The sequence below is a fragment of the Rattus norvegicus genome, chromosome 1, assembly GCF_036323735.1.
Source record: "Rattus norvegicus strain BN/NHsdMcwi chromosome 1, GRCr8, whole genome shotgun sequence".
Taxonomy (NCBI): Eukaryota; Metazoa; Chordata; class Mammalia; order Rodentia; family Muridae; genus Rattus; species Rattus norvegicus.
The window spans coordinates 258,408,425-258,430,355 of NC_086019.1; the positions used below are offsets into that span (position 1 = coordinate 258,408,425).

Here is a 21,931-nt window from a genome sequence, read left to right on the forward strand (position 1 = left end):
TAGTTCTACTAAAGGAGGATTTCTGTAAGAAGAATACATTTCTTTCATTCTCCAGAGAATGCCACCCCCACCCACCACCCTCCACCTCCGTGATTAAAGCATTCCGGTGTTTTGAATTTTTTATTGTTGTTGTTGCTGTTGCTGTCGTTGTTCCTGGCTTGGTTTGGTTTGGTTTGATTTTCTCCCACCTGTTCTTTCTTTCGTTCATCTTCTTTTTCCTTTTTTATCTGTAATTTTATAAACACTGTGGCTTCGCACTTGAACTTCCACTTTGAATTTAGTACAGACTGTTCAACTTATTTTAACATCGATCAAATGGCTTTCTAGGCTACCTTACATATAGTAGTAAGTTGGGTTATTTCTTCAAAAGAGAAAAAAGATAAAAAATATATAAAGATCCAATGAAGACTACAAAGGAGAGTATCTCTTTCCAGTCTCCAATACTACAGGTATTGGCAACAACAAAGATCTATTTTAGGAATTCTATCTGCACGCAGCCCTGTGAGCCTCTCTTTTATGCATGCAAGATCCACTTTATTTGTACACACCATAGGTTGATAATCAAGTCATGACTGCATATGTCTAACATAACTGTTCCAAGGCGGATCTGCAAACCATTCCAGTCACCCATTTCCTTATAGAGATGTTTCTAAACTACCCCATTCTTCTTGATTACCTGATCTCAAAGGACTATACCTGAAGAGAGGCAGCCCAGAAATCTATAGCATTTATAAAGAACTTCCTTCCCTTAGGGCCTTCTTTACAAATGTTAAGACATGCAACAGAGCATTATAGGAAGCTGAATTCCCCCCTCTCCAGTCATGACCTGGTTATGTAAGATAAATTCAAAGCTCATGGCCAAGCACCTCAAGGCCATATCTTTATGTTTTCCCTAGCATAAGACTTTGTGAGCTGGCAGAGCCCATCCTTTAAAATCTTATTTACGTAGCCATCCACTGGGCACCTGGAATATGTCTAGTTTTTAGCCAAAGAGCTTAAGAAGGGTTGGATAGGCGTCTAATGCACTTAACCTTGTCTTACTGCCCATAGCCCATGTTTCCTACTAAGCTGACTCAAGGCCTCATTGAGCCAGAAACCAGTACCCTGTGACTTCCTGACAAACATGTCTAGAATACCTATTGTACTTCTCACAGGCAATTTGGTCCTCGTGGTCACAGACCCTCAACGTGATATCTTCGGTTTAGACTAGAGGCATCAGATTTACTGCCACCTATGGATCTGATGAACCTATATTTTTTAATAAGCCCTTAAGGTAGAAATATAGGTCCCTTTCAGTATTTAGACCAGTCATATTTTGCTATCAACACAGGTGTACTTTACAACATTAAAGGGCAAGTTACTAACCTAGCTTCAATAACGCCTCAGAATTGTGGGGTTTAATGACCTTATGATGAAAGAGTGATACTCGGAAATCTGAGGAGCTGCCGATGTACATGTGGAAAAATATGAATTAATTTTTATATGAATAATGAATAATGAATGAATGAATTTCTATGAATTTTGTACGAGAAAGCCAAAGAACACCACCACATGTTTTTTTGTATGACTTGATCATACCTGGGGTTGGCAATGAAGGAATGAGTGTCAGAGACAGAGAAATCGAGCCCTTACAGATTTAACGGTACCTACCCAGCCTGTCTGTCCAAGATCCAATTTGTCACAGAGAGTTTGCTTTCCAGTATTCTTCACAGCAAGGCATAAACATGGCCATCTAAAACAAACATCAACAGACCAAACCCACCATCCGCAAAAAACACTAGCCCTATTTTCAGGCGATCCACCAAGAACTTCCCTACTGCATGTAAACATATTCCAGGGAAACATTATTTAGAACTGGAACCTAACTCATGCATTTGGCATTCATTCTTGCCTCCACAACCACATCTTTCCCATCTGATTATCTCTGCATAATGCAGGACTCGGTATTTACTCGGAGCTCTGTGCGTTCATCATAGTTTCCTTTTAATTCAAGAATTTAAGCTCATTAGGGAATCTGTTTAAAATATACTCGATGGCGATGGTGCACGTTTTATTTCAAGAAATCCAAGTTCTCACACTGAATTTACATAAAGTAAGATTTAATCAAGTAACGTTTAGGAGGGAAGAGATCGTGTTCGCGTGCTTGGGAGTTTACAAATCATTTCCCTGGATGCTACAGTTTGAGAAGCCAGACAGTCCCAGCTTCAAATGCAAGTCAAATTGCAATCCTAGTTTACATAGACTTGTATCAGAAACTAGAAGATTCAGATTCTAATCCCACAAAAGTCTCCATAGTCATTTATATGGAGACATTAGAAGACGGGTGTGTAAGTTTTAAATGTATGTGTTTTTCTTGTTTTCTGAGGTTTTTCTCTTCACTGATAGGCTGGCATCGATCCCAGGTCAAGCTCAATCTCATTTCTGCCAGCCCACATCAACTCTCTCATCCTGAACGGGTCTTAAAGGGAGTAGATGCGATTGTCGACAGATGGAAACATGTATCAGCACTCACAACCCTTTCTCCTCCAACCTTCAGCTCTTCTCTGTCTGCATATTTACTTGTGCAGTGGGCACTGGGCAAGACAGTTCATCTGAGTTACAAGATAATCCTCTGAAATGTTTCTAAAACAAAACCATGACATGCTTGAAGGAAGGCATGGTAAAATTACCATGTCTGCAAAGTCATGGGTGGTACTTAGAGCACAGGCAAGTCGCTAACCTAGTGAAGCTAGGTTAGTGGCCTTTTCTACTTTTCCCACAAGTATGTCTCTCCCAAAGGGAGATTTAAATTGACCTTATCCTCTGCTACTCAGACTCGAAGAGCATTGAGTTGTAATCTTTCCCTTTGGTTTCCTAACTGACCTCAGGGCTCAGCTCAGAATCATTTTTTTTCTAAAGAGAACATTCCCGAAGCGTATTCTGTAGCCGGCTCTACTGAAGCGTAAGTCAGATGTGATTCCTAGAACCATCAGGGAGACGCTCAGAGTCAAGAAAAACACTACTCCTGGGGCTGTCCTCTGAGCCTGTCATCTTGTTCCCTTACCCCTAGACGAACCAGAAAATGGTTCATAAACTCGTGTCTGAGCTCCAGGGAAAATAAGGAACCTGCTCTTTGCACAGGATGCTATCCCTGCTGTTTCCATTCACAATCTGCTTCTGAGCAGACCAAAGAAAACACGGGACCAGGCTGTGCTCAGACTCAATTATACATTCAAATTGCCTGTATTTAAAAAACCCTAAAAACTGTAATGACTTAATTAAGCTGGTAACTTTACGGCATACTTTTCCTCACAGCCTAATTCCCAATCCTCTCGTTCCACTGAGAAGAGAGTGTGGCGATCCTGCTGCAGGGAGGCAAGGTCTAAGACTGGAAAAGGAGGCGAGTGGGTCTTGGCGGGACCTACATTCCCTGGGTAGCAGATTGTCTACAAATCTCTATTCCTTTGGAGGTCATAAAACAAGGTTCCAGGGAAGGAGCAGGAATCAGTTTAGATTCCAGGAGTAGGGTGAGTTCTCATGAGGTGAGGTCAGTCCTGGAGTCCAACAACTGAAAGGCATCTTTCAAAACGGAGAAACTTAGATAAGCAAAGGCTTACACTGTGAAGCAGCAGTTGGCCCCATTGCCGAGCATGTCCAAAAAGTATCCTTCCTTTCCCTGCCCTCTATGTCCATGTATTTTAATGTCTTTGAATAACCCTTTTGTCTCCACATGAAAGTGTTCGGGGGGAAAGGTGAACTAAGGCCTTATGGATAGGGCTTCTTGACCTTTAAGCATTCCTTATAGGGACGTTGTTGGGTGTTTGTAAAATCTGTTGCTTGGGGGCTCTGTTGGGCTCTTTATGTGTTTTTATGTATTTCAAGAATTAATTTTTTGAGAAATTTACTTCTGGGGGGTGAGATAACTCACCAGTTAAGAATACTTCCTACTCTTAGAGAAACCCCTGGTTCTGTGCCCATTGCTTACATGGTACCCACAACCTTATTAATTCTAATGACAGAGGATGCTTCACCATCTCCTGACCTGTTTGGGCACCTGCCTTGCATGCAGGTGGAGCACTCATACACATAAAACGTAAGAAGAAATGAATCTTTTAAAGAGAATGAAAATGACTCCTGACCAGACAAATTATATTTTTTCTAAGATCTCCTGTCTAAATAAATAATATTAAGCCAGTAATTTCATTCTTACCATGTTAAGCGTGCACCCCACTATTAAACTTTACTAAATTTGCCAGGATGTAACAGAATAATCTATATTAGGCATTTAGTAAATTTAGCCTCCGTGCCTGATTCTTTATCAGTCACAAACATTAGTTGATAATAATACCAAGGGTGGTTAATATTGCATGGCTCTTCTCGCCTATAAAGCTTGAAGTTATGGCGGCACCTGTCAATCATATACCTGGCTCCGGGACAGATAAAGACAAATTCTAAAAGGAATCCTTGCTCTTCATGGTTACACAGGGGTGACTCTTAACTAAGTTCCACAAACTTTTACTTATTTGGCCTTCTGGTGTCGGTCATTTCGTCTCTCTTTAGCAGCTGTTAGTATTAGCCTTTTGGGAATCAAACAGAAAGAGTTTTCCATTTTTTTTGGAAGCCACATGTTGTCTGACTTTCAATTACAGGTGAAACAGCGCACCATGGCAACCATCCAAACTGTGGAGGCTACACCAACTCTCTGTTTTAAATTCATTTTCTGTGAAGTCAAAACTCATCTTTCAAGTGTGAAAGGAAGGAAAGTAATTAGCTGAGGCAGCAGAGAGCAGAAATGAGGAGGAGGCCCCTTGTGGCCAAAACAAGGCTTCTCCTTCTCAGGCTTTTAATGCTATGCAAAAGGCGTTAATCCGCACTTTCATATCCTATTAGGGGAATAGAAATGTCTGGAGGTAATGTGAGTGCCTTTCTGTGTAAGTGACACTCCCCAGCATCTCACTGGAACTCTGTAGCTGTGGAAATCAAGCATCAGGGATTGACAGCCAGGCATATCTCCTTTAAGGCTGATCAGTTGGGAGCAGCGCACACAAAAGTTAGTCCGAAGTACCACCAGGGAAACCTCAGAGTGACTTGACGGTCAGTTCCTCTCCTCCACTTTGCTGCCTGTCATGCCGTACACTGGTGACTTCTTGGCAGCAGCTTTATGTAAAGATGAAATCAGATTTCCTAGATGCCCATCAAGCACCATTAGAGAAAGTCAGGCTCCTGTGAGTAGAAGTCAGGGTAAGGCTGTAGAAGGCTAAGAGAAAAATCTTCCTCCTGAGAGAGTCTTCATTGTGCTTCTGAGAATGACAGCACAGAATTCAAGGGACCATGTATTCTATTCTCAGTAGCTAAATTGTAGAACAAACACAGATGTCCATCAGCAGAGGGAAGCATAAAGAAATGGGGTATATAAACAATAATACATATATATATATTGTTGTTTACTTTTCAGCCATAGCAAGCTCATGTCATTTGCAGAAAACAGATCAGTTGAGATAATCATATTGAATAAATTAGGTCTGTGATGTGTGTGTGTGTGTGTGTGTGTGTGTGTGTGTGTGTGTTAGAAGCCAAACTTTCTAGAGGAACAATGGAGAAGGGAGGTGTGGAGAATGGGGAAAGGTGGAGTATGGAGGTTAAGTTTCGAAGTTTGGTACCTTCATGTATGAAAATGCTCTTGTACAACACAGTGTCATGGATAATGGATATAGACAAATAAAATTTTTTAAAGAATTCTTTTTTGATGGATGTTTTTATAGATGATATAAATTATTTTACATTTATTTCTTTATATGTATGTCTCTGCTGTGGTGTGCATTTGTAGATCACCAGACAACTCTGGCAACCAGCTCTCCCTTTCTACTGTGTTGGTGATGGGGGAGAACTCAAATCGTCTGACATGGTGTCAAGAGCCCTGTGTCTTTTCCTATTCCGATGATACAATACTGTCACTGAAGCAGCTTTAAGGGACAATTCCAGACTAGAGTCCATCATTTTAGCAAAGTTCAGGCAGAAACTTGAAATTGTTAGTCACATCTACATTTAAGAGCAAGAGAGAGAAAGGAATAATACATGGTTTTCAGTGTTGAGATCATTTTTTACCAGAACCCACACCTAGAGAGTGACTCTGGACACTTTTAGAGTTGGTTCTCTCACATCAGTAATGACATCAAGACAACCAGCCACCATGGTCACAGGCCAACCTGATGAAGGCAGTCCCTCATTGGGGACTCCTCACAGATGATTTTAAGTCTTGTCGTCTTGCCAACTCAAACGAATCAGACTAACTCACTAAGCCATCTCTTTGGCACTACTTTGCTGATTTTAATAAAGGAAAGATTAAGTCATATCAAATATAAATTATTCAAAACAGAATATAATCAATCAACCTCTAAAATAGAAAAATCAAAGCCAAACAAAACCAAAAAAATCCTACCTATCTGCTGTGTTCTGTTCTTTACAATAAGAGTGAGTTGTGACTTATGAATCTGCCTTACGTTGGATGAGGAAGATCTGCAGGCTTTTGTCCAAGCCAAGCCTCTTCGTGCCCTTCTCGACCTGCCTCACCCATGGGACTCTATCACTTTAAAGGTCATAGGAAATCTCCTACTTCTGCTCAGTTTTACTTAAAACAAAGAGCTATTTTTGGTTATTTTCCCAGGAGACACAGTTAGGAGCCCATGCTTGTTGTCAGCCCTGTTTTTCTTTCTTTACTGTAAACTTTTTCTCTATAGGAGTGCCTACTAGAATATGTGTATTCAGTGAGATGAATATATGTCATTTCCCTGGAATACAAATTCACCCATTCCATAAAGGTTGGTTGACCTCTGCTGATAAGACTTCCATCACAAATCAAACTTGCTTGGTTTCGCTTGTTTTGTTTTTTGGTTTTATGATTCAAGTTACTTTCTTAAAGTGTCATTTGATTTTTTTAAACGCTAGCTATTTACCTTGCTATATAAATCAATTTTTCTACTCTTCTTCCCATCAATACTGCTGCTTTCCAATTCCTCCCATGTATTCCAGGTAAATGGCTAAAGCGATGTGGCCACAGGTAGAGACGTGTCAGATGTCTCCTGCTGTGGCAAAGAAGATGAACACAAGTAATGGATGAATAATAGGCCAGCACTGAGGTCAATATTTGCCTCATGCTGCAATACATCTTAATCCTTACAAAACTATCAAAAATTAGCTCTCAATAATTTCCATGGGTATTCTAGAATAGTTCCCTTATAATGATACAGAAATTCAGAAGACAAAGATTATTAAATTGCTATGCCATAATTTTTGTTCCAAAGAGAAACTGTTCTTTATAGTAAGGTAAAGATCTCCCTGATTTCCAAGCTTTAATATACTTGAGAATCATGTGGGATATACTTAAGTAAGTTTGACTTCTTGAATTCCAGCCATTGAGATTCTAGCAATGTCTAGTTGGATCTGATTTGGACAACCTGAACACATTACTTTAAGAAAAATCTTCATCGTGTTTAGGAAGTAATTACCTAAGTAACCAATCAAACAAAGGCTGCTTGATACATCCTTGGAAACAGCTATATTCAAAAGCAAATGTGCACAGAGCTAAAATGAAGTACTAACTTGCTTAAATTTTCCTCCCTCTTGCAATAACCAGAAGATAGCTAAGGTTGGCTTCTTATATTTGATATTGTGCACAGTAAGATCATGGCTTAATGGCATATTTTGCCAGTGAAAATTTACTAAATAAAAACAAACAAAACGAAACCTCTTAAAAACTCAATTGTTCACACCAGGAGACTTAACATTCTAAATTCAAATAACTAAACAGAATCAGCACTATCTTAGAGAATTAATATAGTCCTTAAAAATAATAAAATACTGCTAAGCCTATGGGAAAAGACAGTGATCAAAATATTTTAAAGATGAATATTTCCATAACATTTAATGAAATTACTATACATATTGAGAGTAGTACATATATAATATTGCAAGAAGACATTGCCCTAGTTTACCTTTTACTGCTATTACTCTGACCAAATGCAACTTGGGGAAGAACTGTTGATTTCACTTTATGTGTCTCATTCAGATCCGTCCTTGAGGAAAATCAAGGTAGGAATTGAAGAGAGGAACCCAGAGGCAAGAAACGTGGAGAAACATGGCTTGATGGATTGCTGTCCAGCTTGCTCATTTTGTCATGTTCGGCTAACGTTCTTATACAACCCAAGCCCACCTGTCTAATGATGGTGTCGCCCACAATGGGCTGGGACCTCTCTCATCAATCATTAATGCCAACAGTATCTAACAGATATCACCACAGGCCAATATGATTTTGGCAATTCCTCACTTAAAATTTCTTTAGAGATCTCTAGGCTGTATCAGGTTTATATACGAAGCTAATTACAACATATATGTATCCTAATCAGTGAAATGTTTAAATTTAAATATTGTAATTATTCATTTTATTTATTCTAGACTATTCAAACACATGACTACTATGAATGATTTGTAGCAGAAATAAGTATAAAATACATTTTCTTCCTATAAAATCAGGGAATCCTAAGATACTATATTCTCCATTGTTCTAGAAATCTTGTGATTTTTTTTCTGCTTGCTTTGTACATTCTTACCCGTTGTATACTCTGACCTGCTCTCTCTCTCTCTTTCTCTCTCTCTCTCTCTCTCTCTCTCTCTCTCTCTCTCTCTCTCTCTCTCTCTCTGCCTGTGTCTCTCTGTCTCTGTTTCTGTGTGTCTCTGATGGAAATTGCCATTTGGTTATAAAATTTCAAACATTTTAGAGAAAACACTTTTTATTTTAGCACTGACATAACAAAACCACAAGATTTAGTAGTAATTTCTAGGTACACTTTTAAATTTGTTAAGTCTACTTGATCTGAAAAGCAAATGGAAGAAATATATTACTAGTTGTATTTCTCTATTTCAACTTAAGTATTCATTATTTATAATAGTCATTGCCTAGATCTCATATATACCTACCATCCAAAAGAGTGGTTGTATGCTTTAAGTTATATTAGCCCCTTTTTTATTGCTTTTAATTAACTATTTGTGTTAAACTTCTTTGTGGTTCCCCTAGATTTAAAAACCCATTAACATCTAGGGAGTATTTTCTACAATGAACAGTCTTGCTTCACATTGAGTTTTATGTGCAAATAATTCATCAGGGTTCTTGAGAAAATGCATATTCTAAGTTGGACATGGTGATACATGCCAGTAATCCCAGCATTCAGCAGGCTTAGTCAGGAGGATCATGAATTGCAAATCAACTTGGGCTTACCCTTGAGACCTTGCATATAAAGAGAGGGAGGTTAGGTGAGAGGTTGCCTATGACCTGGACAGCTCTCCACCTGACCCTATCTGACCCTTCCTGCCCATGGGGTTGGGGGTGAGTTGATGCAGAGCCAATGGCACAGACACTGGGAGCAGGTGAAAAATGCTGTCTGTCTCAAAGTCATCAGAGCACTGCTGCAAGCTCCTTTAACACCCTTCACCCACCCCACCCACATTGGTTCCAAGGAAGTATCTATTCCAAGCAGCAGTTCCTGATTGGCTAGCACTATTTACACCAACAATCATTGTTCTCTCAAGCAGCCCTAAATTAGGTCCTCCTGCAGGGAAGTTGGTGTCTCAGGAAGTCTTCAATTTGGTCCTCCTGCAGGAGATGCTTTCACAGCTGCAGGGTCCCCCAACCTTTATACAGAGGAGGCCCTGTCATTCCTGCTACATCTCTACCCTTTTGCTTTTAGATTTTGACAGCCTAGCAGGAGCCAGGGTGCCATGGCCTGAACATTGCTGACACCCACCTCAGTGGATTCCCAGCATACTGGACTCTATCTGTCTTAGGTTGTCCTGTCTTCCAGGATTTAAGCCGTCATTGACTACCAGCCTTCAAAGAGATATCACTCCGGAAGCATGCCACACAAGGGGGAGACAAGGAAAAGCCTACTTGGTCTCCTAGATCTCTGCCATCCTTGCATTGATAACATCCTTGGGGGGCTGCAATTGAGATTTTCAAGAGTCATTAGCACCTGGAGGGTTGCCTTATTTATAGTACGCTGACTAAACACACACACACACACACACACACACACACACACACACACACAGAGAGGGGGGGGCATGCTTTTATTCAATGAGTAGGGATATTGTTTCTAAATTTGAAGGAGCTTCTATGCATATGCCCAGTGTCTCCTGCTTGTCTATTAAGCAAAAGGTCGGCACTGTGCATTTGAGCCTCACTAAATGTTACATTCTATTATTGATGACATTTCCGGATAGATACCCTTTATACTCAACTGCATGTATTTTATTGGAGTGGAGCTGTCCTTCACAATCTCTCACTGGTAATGATGAAAACACTCTCACCATCAGCCCTGGAGTTGTTAAAATACCTTTCTAATGTCTAAAAATTCAATCCCAGGAAAGCATGTTGCCATCATATTCCGATTCCAACACGTGTCAGCATGTGACAGGGACTGAATCACTGTTTTCTTTCAGGTTTTTCAAAGTCTATCCTGGATACTGCTTGCTGTTATTTTGCATATAATTACTTTAGGAACTGTTCAACAAGCATAGAGAATATTTAATACAGCATAAGAGAAAGGCAGGAAAACAATTCAGTGAGGGGTCCCAGCTTTTCAACTGGAGTATTTCTGAGAACATTGTAAAAGAATTTTGCCCCTGAATTCTACATATCTGTTTCTAAATTGTTCAAATAATGATTAAAACTTTTCAAAAGACCAGAATATATTCCTTGTTTGTTTTTAATGCTGTGACTATATATATATATATATATATATATTCTTATTCCTTACTCCTTCATTGTTTGTTATTCTTTGTTGCTTTTCTAGACATATTTATAAACATCAAGTGTCTTAATACCTTCTTAGGCAAATGATGGGATCAAATACATCTATTGATAGATTTTCAATTCTGTTTATTGCATTTGTGAGTTATGATATGGAAAGAATCTAAGGATATTACTCATCCACTTAAAATCACCAAGCATAATATTTACTCATTCAATTTTATGTAGTTCCTAGAGTTTAAGTTTCAAATATGGTCACGATTCTATGACCTAGTGCATGCCAACTGAAAAAGCCTAATCGTATTTCTATGGAAGGTAGAATAGAAGAGTTTATTGCTTGTGACTCAAAACTGTCCATGCCACACTTGAAAACAATGAGAATTTTGACTGAGCCTAGAGCATTGTGCAAGTACCTTGTAGGTTCTGGGATGAGGAATACATTCTGGAAAAGATAGCAAACCAAACTTAAAAATTACTTGTGGTAGCTGCAAATCACAGTAATATTACTTCCTTTTTTTCTGCCAAATTTCTGCCAATACATTTAGCTTGATTTAAAGGAAAGAAGATGAAAGTGGAAAATGTTTGAATCATAGCTATTAACTACAGAGAACTAAATTTAAAGATTTGCTAATTAAAATGTCACAGTATACTAAATATAATACTTGAATGATGAGGCAGCATGAGCTTTCTATGTTATTATTATTGTTCCTTTTATACAAAGGAAAATATATTCTTTTCTCATATAATATAACCTGATTACGGTTTCCTTTCCCTCTCCTCTGGTGTAGCTCCTCTCCTTTTCTATCTCTCATTAGAAAAGAATAGGTTTCCAAGAGATAATATTAAACTTTAATAAAATAAAACATAAGATAAAATAAAAATTATCATATCAATACTGGACTGGATAGACCAACAGAAGGATAAGCAGCCATGAGAAGACACAAGAATCAGAGACCCACTTGTTTGCACACTCAGGAATCCCATAAAAACCCAAAAATGGAAGCCACTATATGCAGAAGACCTGGTCCCGACCTGGGCAAACCCTGTTCATGTTGCTTCAGGTTTTCTGAGTTCACATGAGATCTGCTCATGTTGATTTAGAAGGCTGTGTTTTCTTGGGATGTCCTGCAAACCCTCCACCTCTTGCCTCCATTCTTTCAGCCTCTCCTGCAGTGTTCTGTTGACTCTCAGGGAGGAGTTTGATAAAGGCATCCCATTTAAGGCTGAGTGTTCCAAGATTTTTTACTCTCTGTGTAATGTCTTGCTGTGTGTTTCCATATCTGTGCTCAATTGTTACAGGAAAAATCTTCTCTGATAATGGCTAAACAAGGTACTGACCCATCTATGACTATAACACAATATTATTAGGAAACATTTTGTCAGTATTTTTTTTAGGCCAGTACTATTTGGTTTTACTCTAGATCCTTGGGTTACCTAGTTTCTTCTCCTTGTTCACCCAAGTAGTGGTGGACATGGGTTCCAAATTGTGAAGTGGGCCTTAAGTCAAATCATTTATTGGTTGATTATTCCCACAATGTTTTTTTTGCCACCATTGCCTTAGCACCTCTTGCAGGTAAGAAACCATCGTAGATCAGAGGGTTCGTAGTTTTCTTGGTGTTTAAGTTTCTTTTTTGGAAGCAGACAGAGTACCTTGCTGTACCAAGGATGCTAGCACATAAAAATGAAGGCTCTGTATAGACACCAGCTCTATTTCTTCATGTTCAATGGGTTGTGTGGGTGTTGTTTTCAGCAATGGTGCCTTGCTGTTACTTTGAGAAGAATAATCTATTGTTTCAGCAACAGTCTGGGTTGTTTGGGGGTTCATATGGGACTCCCTTTGACAGTCACTCATTTAGATATAACTCAATCCTTGTACTGGAAGCTGCATTTGGAGGGAAAAAAATGGCAGTTAGGATACTAATGTCTCTCCCATTATTTGATGAATTCATTTAGATAATGTATGTATACACACACACACACACACACACACACACACACACACACACACACATACAGAGGTTTCTACTCTCTTTAGTTTTCATAATACTCCTCAAATGCGCCTTAATTTTAGCTGACTCTCCTCCTAGTCTCTTTTTCATGCCTTAATATTCACCATGCAAGCTTTCACCCAAATCCATTCATATCGAAATACATTTGTTCCTTCTAATCCCTTTATACATATCTTCTTTGTAGGTCTATGGGTTGTAGCTTGGTCTTCATTGTTTTTTACAGCTAATATCCACATATAAGCAAACACATACCATATTTTATCTTTTTGGGTCTGGCAGTATTTTTCTACTTCCACCAATTTGCATAAAATTTACATAATGTCATTTATTTTAACAGCTGAGAAGTATTCCATTGTGTTTACATTCCTTTCTTTAGCCATTCTTCAGTTGAGGAATGTAGCATATAGTTTTAAAAAGGACCCATGCTAAATCTGTCTATCGTGCCAGTATCAACGGTTTCGCCCCACCCCCACCCCCCATGGCGAGCTCCAAACTGTCGACTTACCCTATTTCCCACTGATAGCTTGCTAAGCTAACCAAACCAGCTTAACCTGAGATGCCCGGAGCTGGAGCTGCGGAGCTGCATCTAGTGTTTTTTCAGGCCATCCACCCGCTGTGGCTGGCTTGAATAACACCAGCTATTGCCCACTCAGCTCCCATTAAACCCCTGAAATGAAAACACTAGAGACGTATATTATACCAGCCAAATTTATAATGGTAAACTTCCAAGCCTAAAATGCCTGTGCATAGAGTACACACCACAATAGTGTAACTACAAGCTGAACGCTTAGATGGGACACATATCCCACTACACACCCTCCAGCCTATCTGGGAAATCCCTAGCTACTTTTGGCTCCTCCAGGCGACATGTGTCTGCTCCATCTTCACCTCCTTTTCCTCCATTTTCTCCCTCCATCCTCCATCTTGTCTCCCTCCTTCTCTTCCTTCTCTAAAGCTTTCTGCTCTACCTTTCCTTCCACTGCCCAAAAACAAGCTGTAGCCTTATCCGACCAATTAAGATTTCGTCTGACCTCCCCTGAATATGTGATCTACTCCTTGTGTGGGGCACCCCTCTTGAGAGAGCAGAAAATACCAACAGCAATCCACATCAGAGGGACATCCAGGTTGTTTAATATTTCTAGGTTTATGAGTTCAGCAACAATAAGCATAACTGAGCATATGTCTTTGTGGTAGTATGAAGTATCTTTGGGAATTTCTTTATAATAATCTACTTGTTAAAGCATCAGTAGAATTCCCAGTGTAGAGAAGGGTTAACGAGATAAAAATTATGTAAAGTATTTCTAATTCTAAATCACGCAGAGTCACACATGGAATTGTTTTTTGTGATAAAGAACATTGGTATTATCCCATGTGTTGTATAGAGCCACACTACGAGATTTAAGAATAATAGAAAAACATGAGTTGTGGGTTTATTAATTTGGCATGGACTGATGTTGGCCTGTTAGACATTTCATACACTTTTAGGTTGTATGTAGATATTAGCAAATATGACAGAAGAAACTGTCTGTTCCTAAATCCACATAAATGCACATAAAAATTGACAAGATATATGTATTAAATAAATGAAGAACTGGAGAGAAAGTTCTATGGTGAAAGCACTTGCATGTGAAAATAAGATTCTGAGTTCAAATACCCAGGAGTTATGTAAAAGCCGTATATGTTAGCTCACTGCAGGAACCCATTTGTTCCAATGGTGAGATTGTAAGTCGAAATAGAAAGATCTCTAGAATCTTTCTGGCAAACAAGATTGAAATTTGCAGAAGCAAAACGGCCAAGATGATAAAGCTATCTCAAACAAGATGGAGGATAAGGAGTAACATTTGACCTTGTACTCTGTCCTCTGTATACGCCATAGCACATGCCCTTTTACATTTACATGAATGCATTTGCACAGAAATGCATACACACACAGCACACACATCTAGCATTCATTACCTTGCTCTAGATATGGGAAAATGAGAGACACTCAAGTTCAGAGTACAGTAGGAGGAAAGACAATTGTTCATGAGATTTGTAGGGATGAAGTGGAGCACAGTAGTAGTACATCATCAAGTAATCCTCACTGAGAGGAGGCGTTTTGTTAAAAGTCTGGAAAACGTGAGGTATGATCTCCAAAGCTATCAGGGACATGAACTTTTAGTTTGCTGTACAAAGTAATAACTCTGCTTGACACACTCAGAGGACTTCAGAGAGGTACAGCTGAGCATGCATTGGGACATAGTAAAGTTATAGAGTGTGTACATAGGAAACTAAGCAAGGCACTGAGGCCCTAGTCATTGGAGACCATAGTAAGGGGTTTGGGTCCTTGACATAGAGTCATGATTTGAAGTTGGGTTGCCCTGTCCTTGTATATCTCCTTTTAAGATTAATTTTCACATAAGTGATGATCTTCAAGTCTTGCCCTTTTTCTATGCCATACCTTTCATATTCCTTCAGGGAAGTCTCACACTTACACTTTTTTTCAACCCAATTCATATTAATTTTCATAGCAGAATTGCTCACAACATACATAGGTTTATTTTTGCTTCTTAAATTAAGTCAGAACTCTCCATCTTGTCGAGTTTTTCCTCTGAATACTTCAATTTGATAACTTCTTGTGCACTTTTAAATCATCTCCTCAGATTTCTATGTCTTTGTTTCTATCATCCAAACATAAACTCTTTTCCCATTTCTCTTGCCAACAATATATCTGGTTTTTTTTTTAGTTCTTCCAAAATCTCAGTCATTTTATCATCACCCCTAATGTAGCAACAAATGGCTTCACTTTTTCAAATACTCAGCACTTTAACTCCCATAAGATCCATCCTGTGCTGTCAAATATAATGAGTGGGCTCAGCATACATTGGGTAGTAATGTGTGTTTTATTCATGTTTTAATTTCTCCAAAGAAGAAGAAAAATGCCAGTATACTGAAAAGTAACAGGAGAGAAACTTTTAGTGTTCAGTATGTAAGCATTAGGGTGGAAATTTTAGCATTATTGACACAACACCGCATGGAACTTAAAGGCCAGCCTTTTCTTCCTCATGACCCATGGGTATTTAATTTCATGATTACAAATACTTCTGATATTCTGTGACTTTCCATGTTTCAAGTGCAAGACAAGGAATGTGGGATTAATTTAGGAATCCATCATATTTTTAAAGCTATGACAACTAGTTATGTCATAAATACAGCAGATCACCCAGCAGTATGAAAAATGGACACTCTGCCTTGGGGGCCATAAAAATGATTCATGCTGTAAATTCTTCCACGGTGATCTTTCTAGCCTGCCTTTGTGCCTGGGAATGCTACTTAAAGTAGCACATGTTTAAAAACAGATTTCAGCCATTCAAGTGTGCATTTCTATCCCCATTTGCAAAAGAAGAGGAAAGAGGTCTGATCAGAGTAAATTTCATCCACAGGTAAAGGTATCCATATTCAAATCCACTTTAATTGTCGAAGAATCCAAAGGACACTTGAAGAGTTAGACCCCTTGTGGTTTACTTTAATTTTAAATAGTGAAAAAAGTTTAGTTGAATTTCTTTGACCTGGATGTTATAGGTCAGTGGCTCTCAACCTTCCTAATGCTCTGACATTTGAACACAGTTCCTCATATTGTGGTAACTCGCAACCATAAAGGAGCCATGACTCACTTGTTGAAAACAACCCTTTTCCTAAGTTATTAGAAACAAATACATAAATTTTAACTGGGTTCTGCCATATTTAAAATGTTTTTATTTTAAATCTGGGCCAAGGGAACTTCACCCTGAAAAAAATGTCTCCAGAGGCTCTTTTGACTAGTTATTTGACTGGTTGTCTCATTTCTGCTCTATTATACATGAAACTACTGACTGAAGAGGAGGTGAACCTGCTGGACTGTAGTTACCCATTTTCTGAGGAGCATTTTACCAATGTCTTTAGCATTCTTTGACATAAAATTTTACCTACTTCATAGATCAACAGATTGGAGTTCAAAGAAGCAACATAATTTTTCTAAAGTTATGTACAATAAGAAGAGAATTTAAAACCCAGTCAGTCTGCATCTGAAGGTTATAGTAAGGGAAAGTGGCCAGTGCAAAGTCTTTAATCTATAATTAACTCCAGCAAGAGTCACTTAAAGGACTTCTCCTGTTCTGAAGTGAGTAGTGACAGTTGACTGCCATCCTAAGTCACAGTGAGTTGAGATTGGATGCAGAGACAAATGTTAGGACTGGCAAAATGGCTTTCTCAGCTCCCAATCCCTAGTCAATTTCTGCTGCAAGACAAACTTGTTCTTACATTGCTCCTCAGATGAAAATAAAATAGAATTTAAACTAATACTTAGTTTTCTTGAATTGAAATCATTTGGGGATCTTACACTGATCATGGTTCTGACTTTGAGAAGTTTCCACATCTAGTCCATAGGGACATTTTCTTGGTTGTCTTTTCCACTGGATATTGTTACAGTTTCTGTGCTGAAGGAGAAACAGAGCCAGTGTTTCTGTCTTTAACTCTCTGTTCATTTCATGTCTGTTTTAGGCTTCATAACACACCTCTCTTCACTCAACGTGTTCTCACATATCTTCCTAAAGTTTATGACACCCTTCTAGCCTCCAGAACATTTGATTATCATTAAAGTTACTCATGAATCTTTCTTCTCAAAAATACTCCTGCATCCGCAAAAGCGCTTGAAATACTAACAAGGATAGACTATGCAGTTAGAGGAGAAAATATTCCAAATAACTACAAAAGCACGTTTCTAAGGTTATTCCATTGATTTAGCCCAATTCAAAACAAAACAGAAAATAGATAAAAATGAATATAACTTATATGTTTATTATACTTTAGGCACAAGCTTGACAATTGCCATAAAGTAGCTATCATATATTCTTTTCAAAATTTGCACCATTTTTCACTTTTCAATTAAAAATGCACAAACAGACAAAACCCATGAGACTTTACTACTTGAATCAAAAAGCTAAATCAGGGGGCTGGGGATTTAGCTCAGTGGTAGAGCGCTTACCTAGGAAGCGCAAGGCCCTGGGTTCGGTCCCCAGCTCCGAAAAAAAGAACCAAAAAAAAAAGCTAAATCAGGGGTCTGTAGCCTTCCCCTTTCAAAAGAGACAAAAAGTAAATAAACAGTGTATTAATATATAATAGTAAAAGTCTCTATCAATAACAGGGAATAAGAAAGCGATTGGGCATAGGTGGCTTCCAATAAAATGTTGCTTACAAAGGAAGGTCATGGGTTACATTTGGCTATAGGTCATAGATGGTGGACTTATGCTTTCCAACAAGTGACGGAGTTTCTTGACTAGAATGTGCAGCACCCATTGAAGCCCTTTTCATCCTGAAATAGCACAGGTTTCTCTTTTCTAAATCACAAACAGTCTGACAGGACTTGCAAAAGATTGATGGTGGAGGAAAACCTGCAAAAAACACCCGTCAGTACTTGCACTAGAAATGACGCCCCTCTGTTCCTGAAGCTTAGCATACTCTGCTGTTTCTCTGCCTCGCTTTCTGGGACTGTATGGTATCATTCTTGCTTAACCACAGTGCGTGCAGTGCGAAAGCTGGGCACACTTCTATTTGTTGAACTAGATCATTTGAGAAGCAAGTGGGAAAACGGCCTGACCAGTAACTGTTGCTGGGCAGGGTGATCCTCTGCCTGCTCACACATTTAACTGTGGTTATCACATTCTAAATGGGGAAGACTGTTACCTAAGAGCCTGGGATATCGTTGTTTTACTAAACATCACCTTTCAAAAACAGAAAAGCACTCATTTCTTTGTTGTGGCATCTTAAGTTCAGTATCATGACACTTTGTATAATCTAATATAGTTTGGGCAGTCAGGCACTCCTTCTTAATTGTGTCATACAGTCTGGTCTGTGAGCACCCTTAACCTCTGTCTTTACAAATAAACACATTAAGGCATGGGAATACATGGAAACCCCAAAACATGTCTATGTGAGATGAATGTGAGGACAAGAGAGGAGGAGTTTTGAAAACTGAACGATATTCTCAGCACCTCATAAACTCAACTTGAATCTGTCTCCTACTCCAGATTGTCTTTTCATGCCTAGAGACTAGTAACTAGAGTATAGTAACCGATTAACCAATTTCAACAAATTAGTACGACCCTCTCTATGCCTAATTAAGCTACACGTAGGAAAGGTATTAATTAGCCCAAGTAATTATTTTTAAGTGTGTCTATTTATGTATGTGTGTTTCAATGTAATAACTTTCAGGCACTCTGATTTGGAGCTGAACAAACTTTGTGATGTCAACACGACCTTGTAGAAGGAATGATTCTTCTCTGACCATGAGAAGCATCTTCCTTCCTCAAGGTAAGAGGGAGCATTGCTCTATGTCTAGCTGCTTCAAGATATCAGTCCAGAATCAGTCTCCCTGGTGTATCACAGCCCAGATATCCAAGCATAACTATTGTTTTATACACAGACTGACGCATTTCTTTGCCATTTTTCCCTCTCTCTCTACCTTGGGGAAAGTCAGAGGAGGAGGAGTTTGATCAAGAGTACCCATGCATGTTGATAGAGCCTGTGGTTGTGGGATACTGATGGATGTAATCTTAGTACTGACACAAGGCTTTCTAGTGGCTGAATGATTTGGGGACTACATTGTAGTCCTTCTCCATCCCGTTGTCAGAAGAGTCTTTGACACTTATTTAAAAAAAAAAGTTCTATTTCAAGAATTACTGTGGTATGTGGATAGCTCAAAAGGCCCATGCATATAAAACAGAATTATAAATTATCTTTGAATCTGTGAAATATATTTCCTTTTCTGTCATTTTTTCTTATTGTGGAAATTGTAGTTCAGTCTGTTCGGTGGTTGTGGTTTTGTGCTAGACACAGAAACAGGCCACGACTGCTAATATCCAACTTGTCTTCCAGTCCAGATTTTCTGGTTCCAATTTGTAAGGTCTAATTACAAACAATAACCTTCTCTTCCAAAGGGGTTTGCTCTACACACCAGAGACTGAGTGGGAACAACCTACTTGACTGGTTTTGTAACTCTACAAGAGTCTAGGGAGTTAACTCCTTAAACACACTGTATCAGTGTGGGATGAAAGTGTTTCCCAGACTGCTCACACTCCTAAGAAGTGACAGAAATGAGATGCCGCTGCCCTCTCTGGCCTTGAGCCCACATTCAGTTTCATCACTAGAATGCAGAAAAAAAAAATCCAGCATTTCTTGATAGGAGAGATTTAAAGAATGCCCTTGCAATGCCAGAATGTTGACTGTCGTGAAACATTGTTTTATTTAAGATACATATGAGCAGCTTAAACCCTCCAAAGGACAGATTCTGTAAGTGGAAAACAAAAAGTATCAATTCATGGAAAATGTAGGTTATTAAGAGAAAGTGAATTACAAATGCATTAAGGGGAAAAAGCCATTTATTTGGGAAAAGATCAGAGTTTAAGAGACACAAATTGGTCATGTGCTCTAGTCTTATAGATTTCAAGCAAGTTTTAAATGCAAAACCAATAAATGAGGAACGGGATTCCCTAAGGTTTTTTTTTCTTTAAATTCAAGAATTTAGATTGGTAAAGACAAGCTTGCAGAGGCTCTAATTCAAAAGCAACTGGTAATCTTTAAAAAATATGCACAAATCAACTTTTTTTTTGGAAAAATGGGAAGACAGGGGCAGAACAATGGGATTCTTGAGACACAAGGGCTGAAATGACCCTGTGACCCTCGAAGGACTAGAATGTTCCCCTCTGATAAATGTGATGGTCTCAGCAGTTAGCATTATGATGGTATAAGTTCAGTGATTTATTTGAATGCAAATGTGGCTGAAACCTTGTCTCTCCTGTCTTCTCAAGCTACCCAGAATTATAGGGTGACCCAATTTGCCTTTATTTCCTGATTTTAAGTTTTTCCTATAAAGTAAATGCCACTGAGTGAGTTCCTACTGTAGGTATGGACCACGTTAGACAACAGACGTCCCGTTATATGTTTAATTTAGTGACGTTTGTTCACCTCTTGAGCTGGAAGCCAATAGAAGATGGGTGAATTGGATACGCTAAGAGAACAGGAAATTTGGAGGGGTCTCCTCTTGTCTCTTTTGATCCTTGTACACACAAACCCTTTTCCTCTAGTAAAGAAATTCTACCTACTTGTTCTCTGTGACTTGAGTATTTGTTTCATGTACTTGAGCATATACTTATAAAATTGTAGGAGGAGATCATTAAATTTCGTTATCCTGGAGTTGCTTCGGAGCCATTTGCAAACGACTATCACTGTTTTCTCTGTTGCTCTACACCATCTTTGCGTGTTATTTATATTTAAAGCAGCTCACTTGAAAGCAGATCTAAAACATAACTTAAAGAAAAAAAAAGAAAAAGGAAAAAATAAAACACAACTTAAACATCGCTTTTAAATAACACCCATGAGAAGTAGCTTAACTATAAAAAACATTCACATTAATGTAAACATTTCTTTAAAGGCTCATGTGCTCCCCTCCACAATTATTTCACATGTCTCGTTAATCTACCTCACAACAATTAAAAATGAAAAAAAGAATCTAAACTCTGCAGTTGGGATGCTAATTTTCTACAAGTATTTTGATGTTTCCCATAATGTTGTAAAGGTAAAAATGCAAATGTTCTTGTTATGAAACAGAGAAGGCAGAACGTCTGGGACAATGAAAACTTGCTTTCTTCCAGAAGAACAAACTCATAAAGTCACGGACATTGCCACTTGGTGTGCAGACTACTGGGTATGAGCTACAGACAATACTGGCTTACGTTAACTTAAACTCTTCTCTATTAGAAAAACTTCATGGGTCAATTGACAACTTTGTGATCCAGATTTAATAACAATAAAATCCATTGATGTTTAAGATTGAAATGTACTAATATAAGAAAAAGGAAGAGAAAAGCAAACATAGCACCAATAAGTAATGTAAAAATGCCATTTTTATTGAACCATAGCTTTGGCCAACCTCATGAGAGATTATAGCAAACACTTTATTTAGAGTGGCCCACCTGTAATTACATAAAGTGGAAAGAATATTTACTGTAATAATTAAAACCAATTACCTTTACTTGAGGATCAAAACTAAGCATTAACTACTAAGCTTATATATTCTAATTTCCATAAATCTAACATCCTTTAAAATTGCGTATTAAGCGAAGGACAC

The 21,931-nt window shown here is 38.5% G+C and overlaps 1 long non-coding RNA gene across 3 annotated transcripts in view; it reads right to left on the reverse strand.

The window, feature by feature from the left end:
- Positions 1–93: 93 nt before the first annotated feature.
- LOC120100053 (uncharacterized) overlaps positions 94–21,931 on the reverse strand; it is a 57,540-nt gene continuing 35,702 nt past the window's right edge. Inside the window, exons 2-3 of one of the 3 annotated variants that reach the window (XR_010063286.1) lie at positions 20,907–21,100; positions 94–12,662 (exon numbers count right to left, since the gene is read on the reverse strand). This is a non-coding gene — a long non-coding RNA (uncharacterized LOC120100053). Of the gene's footprint in view, positions 12,663–20,028; positions 21,112–21,931 lie in introns of those variants that run through there. The other 2 variants (XR_005499730.2, XR_010063285.1) reach the window with 2 other exon arrangements.